Source organism: Gavialis gangeticus, unplaced genomic scaffold, assembly GCF_001723915.1.
Source record: "Gavialis gangeticus isolate Ggan-Ray unplaced genomic scaffold, GavGan_comp1, whole genome shotgun sequence".
Classification (NCBI taxonomy): Eukaryota; Metazoa; Chordata; order Crocodylia; family Gavialidae; genus Gavialis; species Gavialis gangeticus.
Genome location: NW_017729033.1, coordinates 44,175,305 through 44,180,367, shown reverse-complemented (window position 1 = coordinate 44,180,367; position 5,063 = coordinate 44,175,305). Strand labels below are relative to the sequence as shown.

At 44.0% G+C, this 5,063-nt stretch overlaps 1 long non-coding RNA gene across 1 annotated transcript in view; it reads right to left on the bottom strand.

The window, feature by feature from the left end:
• LOC109304170 overlaps window positions 1–5,063 on the bottom strand; it is a 90,269-nt gene that overhangs the window by 43,160 nt on the left and 42,046 nt on the right. The window contains exon 2 of the long non-coding RNA XR_002099318.1: window positions 1,119–1,222. This is a non-coding gene — a long non-coding RNA (uncharacterized LOC109304170). The remainder of the gene's footprint in view (window positions 1–1,118; window positions 1,223–5,063) is intronic.

Genomic DNA, 5,063 nt, shown 5'->3' with positions numbered 1-5,063 from the left:
GCAAAACTGGACACAGTACTCCAGATGTGGCCTCATCAGTGCTGAGTAGACGGGAATAATCACTTCCCTGGATCTGCTGACAATGCTTGTACTAAGGCAGCCCAGTATGCTGTTAGCTTCTTTCCAACAAGGGCATACTATCGAGGGTTACAGTAAACAAAAAACTGCATGTAAGTCAACTGCGTGCCCTCGTTGCAAAGAAGGCTAATGGCATACTGGGCTGAAATAGTAGGAGTGTTGCCAGATCAAAGGAACGTGATTCTTTTCCTCTATTTAGCCATGGTGAGGCCACATCTGGAGTACTGTTTCCAGTTTTGGGCCCCCACTACAGAAAGGATGTGGACAAATTGAAGACAGTCCAGCAAAGGGTAACAAAATGGTTAGGTGGCTGGGCACATAATTTCAGGCTCTGAGAGGCAGGATTGCTGCTGCTGCAGCCCCAGGAGTTCCCCAGATCCCCAGCTAAGGCTGCTTGGCCCAAACCAGTGCTGGCCCCCGCCTCCCCTAGTCCTTCCAGAGTAATTTGTCACATGCCAGAAGGCATCTGGCACAGGCGTTCCCTGGGGACAAGTAGCAGAAACACAAAGTGTCCTGCTGCTAGTTGTCCCTGGGGATAAAAATGTCCATGCTCATGTGGACAGGGCCTTAGTGTTTGCTTCTGTCAGCATCCTAGAAGCACAAACAGTTAAACCTCACTGCTTCAAATGATCAGCTCTCCACCACCTGCCTTTTTCCTTTATAACTATTAAGAGCTTTTAAATTAAAAAATACATATTTTTCCCAACAGAAATGATTGTGGTATTTCATTTTATGAGAATGTAGCTGCAGTGAACTCAATGTGCAAGGAGTGGGATTACATTTTGAGGCCTTTCCATAATACCATTAAATAACAGTGTAATTAAAGGCTCCAGCAATTCACCATCTCTTTTCACATGGAATTACTTCAGATGTCTGGCATATACTCTTTGTTGTTCAAAGACATTACAGTCCATACAGTCAATAATCTTCAAATTAAAAATTCAATAAGTAAATGCATTAAAAATTGCACACTTCCAATTCAGTCTATACTCCCAATTAAGTCTGTTTAGGGCTAGAAGGAGGTTTTACAAGGTACTGACCTCTGGGAGACTATGAAACAATTTCAGTAGACCTCTGGTCATACTCAGTGCAGGCCTAGTCACATTATATTTGTGGGACTAGAGTTTGCTAGCTGGATTCAATTCTATAGATAAAAGTGAAAAAAACCTTAAAAAGCATTGTAAATCACATGCATCACAATTCAAACAAATTGGGTAATGTTTATCTACAAATGGAGATTCTATCTGCCTTGATCAGGACCAGGATTTCACACTGCACCCATAGAACCAGCATCTTTAACCATCCTACTGCCCTGGCTGAGTGCCTCTGAATCAATGCATCAATATAAACTTAACGGAAACAGTACCTTTTACTGAATAATCAGACACTTCCTGCAAGACTGATGTGTGGGTTTCCTCTCTAAGTACTTGTTATCCCAGGTTTCTGAGTTCAGTCAGGAGAACTCATCAAGGTGGTGTGGTGAAAACCCCTTACTGACTGTGGCTACATGAGAGTTCAGTGAAAGACACTGAACTCAAATGCCCATAGAGTCATTTTTAACTTTCTTTTAAATAAAAGAAAGCACATGCATGCATATCCTTACCTATACTCATTGTACCCAGTTTTCAGAGGAATTACTGGCCCTTTTTAAAGGGGATTTAAAGCTGGTGAAAGGAGATGGGTCAGTAGAACTGGGGATTGAGTGGCTGCAAACTGGCACAATCCCAGCATGGTGGCATATTCTTTTCCACTAAAAATCAGTATGTGACCCCAAGTGAGGGACTGGATCATTTTCTGTGTTCATGTAATCCTTGGCATCTTTGCTAGGATTTGCAGGAGGAGTAAATAGCAAAATGTGCCTATAGGGAAGTTGTAAGTAATTGTGCATATCAGCAATGACAGTACTCAGAAGGTTTGGAAGTGTGGTTTAGTTTGCATAAGCACTTGAATCCTTATGCAAGCTGGTATAGCTTGAGTGTCTTCCTTTTAATTCCCCTTTCTGTCTGCCTGCCTACTTTCTATCTAGGTGTTACCTCTTGCCTTGGGTACTCTGAGGCAGTGCTTGCAGCCCAGACGCTCTCTGGTGTGAATTATCAGGTGTGAAGCTGAAGATTGTTCTCCACTTAGCTCTTGTGCAAGAGGAGGCCCTTCTTTCCATCTCACGCTCATATGCCAGGCACAGATTTTGCACTTTTAACCTGTATAAGTGTTCGGAACCTGGTCCATACCCGTTACAGAAGAATCTCAGCACACAAAACCAGTCTATACCTGTAACAGGACTGAAGTTCGGCACACACAGACAGGTGTAAAAATGGTGAAACTCAATCTAAGATTTGCCTCCCCACACCAAAGGGCAAATGTGTGTTCTGTTCACTTCTGATCTAAACCATACTGCTTACAGAAAACCACATAACTTAGATTAATTCTGCATCAGGCTTTTTGAATGTCTGTACCTAGCCATATTTCCTTGGGGTGTATGTTGGCTCCTGTCATACAAACATAAGAGCCTCCTTGGGGTAAGCCAACTTTGAAGCTGACTCTAAGAGTCAGCCTTACCTTGAATCTTAACCTTAACTAACAGGAGTGGTATTTTTCAAAATGTGTTGTACGCCCAACCACACCTTCCCTTGGGTGTGGATATGGGAGGATCCAGAAGGCGTGCAATGGTGCAGTTTTACCCCCCTTCTGGATTCCTGGTCTACCTATTTGTACTCAGGCACTGCTGAGGGAGTCAGCTGACTGCGAGACTCATTATTATCAACCTGATTCCTACTAACCTTTCTTCATTCCTCAGGTATTAATGACCCTCTCTCTTCTTTAATGGTCTTGATCTTACACTAGTTGAGCTATCCTTTCTTCTGCTATGCTGCTGTTTGCTGCTTCTGGTAATGTAGCACCTATATCACAGCCTTGCAGACTGTTTTTAACTGTAGCTACAAACATTAACTCAGGTGTGGAAACAACTTTCAGTAAAGTATTGGATACACTGTGAAGATGCTCAAGAAGTCTATATATTGTTTCATGAACCTGTAAAACAGATGTACATGTATTTGTAATGACTACAGGTCTAATAAACAACATCTTTTGATTATTTTTTGCTCAGTTGTGTTTTTACGTAATATATCATATAGAAAATTAATGTATGTTCCAGGAAAGTTATATTTGGTTTTGTTTGAATCTTAAACTGAATAATATAGCTCTAGGCCCCTAGGTTTTTAGTAAAGCTTTGAGCTCCTTTTTTAAATTGGAGAAAAGTTTGTGTTGTGTTATGTGCAATGATAGATCATACGACCTGCACCCCACTTTTTAACATCTTAGATCTGCCCATGGGCGTGGATGATGTTTCTTATTAACAGCCTTGCTGACTCATAGATTCATAGATGTTAGGGTCAGAAGGGACCTCAGCAGGTCATTGAGTCCAACCCCCTGCCATGGGCAGGAAAGAGTGCTGGGGTCAGACGACCCCAGTTAGGTCCAGTCTCCTCTTGAAGACCCCCAGGGTAGGAGAGAGCACCACCTCCCTTGGCAGCCCATTCCAGATTCTGGCAGCCCTTACTATGAAGAAGTTCTTTCTAATGTCCAACCTAAATCTGCTCTCTGTCAATTTGTGGCCATTGTTCCTAGTTACTTCAGGGGGTGCCCTAGTAAATAGAGTATCTCCTATTCCCTGCTACCCTCCCCTGATGAATTTATAGCCAGCCACAAAATCACCTTTCAGCCTTCTCTTGCGAAGGCCAAAGAGATCTAGGTCCCTCAGTCTCTTCTCGTAGGACCTCGCTTGCAGGCCTCTGACCATACAAGTGGCCTCCTCTAAACCCTCTCAAGATTCTCCACATCCCTCTTGCAGTGTGTCACCCAAAACTGGATGCAGTACTCCAGCTGTGGCCTGACCAGTGCCACATATAGGGGAAGCGGCACCTCCCTGGACCTGTTTGTCATGCATCTACTAATGCATGATAAAGTGCGGTTAGCCTTGTTGATTACTTCATCACATTGATGACTCCAAAATTCCTTTCCGCTGCTGTGCTGCTGAGAAGGTCATCCCCCAGCCTGTAAGTGTGTTGGTGGTTTTTTTTGCCCAGGTGCAGCACTTTGCACTTGTCTGTGTTAAACTGCATCCTATTTGGTTCTGCCCATTTTTCCAACCTGTCCAGATCTGCCTGGATCCATTCCCTACCCTCTGATGTGTTTACTTTGCCCCATAATTTGGTATCATCTGCAAACTTGGACAGGGTGCTCTCCATGCCCTCGTCCAAGTTGCTGAAGAAGACATTGAATAGCACCAGTCCAAGGACCGAGCCTTGCGGGGCTCCACTGCCCACATCTTTCCAGGTCGGTATTTACCCATCTACCATCACTCTCTGGGTACAACCCCTTAGCCAATTTGCCACCCACCTGACTGTAATCGTCTACATCACAGCCTGTCAGTTTATTTACGAGAACAGAATGTGATATCATGTCGAAGGCCTTCTTAAAGTCTAGGTAGATGACATCTACCTCAACTCCTGCATCTAAGCATTTTGTGACCTGGTCATAAAAAGAAAGAAGGCTAGTCAGGAAGGATCTACCTGCAATGAACTCATGCTGATTTCCTTTCAGCATTATTTCCCCTGCTGGGGTCCCACAAATGTGATCCTTAATGATTTTTTTTCCAGAGTTTTCCCAAGAATAGAAGTGAGGCTAACTGGCTTAAACAGCCATGCCAGCGGCTCTGCTATGACACCGGCCAATTCCTTCAGCACCGTTGGATGAAGTTCATCAACGCCTGCTGATCTGAACACATCCAGCCCATCCAAGTGCCCCTTCACTAAGTCTGCACTAACAGTTGGTGGGCTGGTGTCCCAGCCGTGTCTATCTATGATCCAACTGAGAGATTTATCTTGGTCTGTGTTTAGGAATACAGATGAAAAGAACTCATTGACGAGCTCAGCTTTGTCCCCCCTCTCTGTCACAGGGGCACATTAGGTGGAAGTCCTGTATGCACG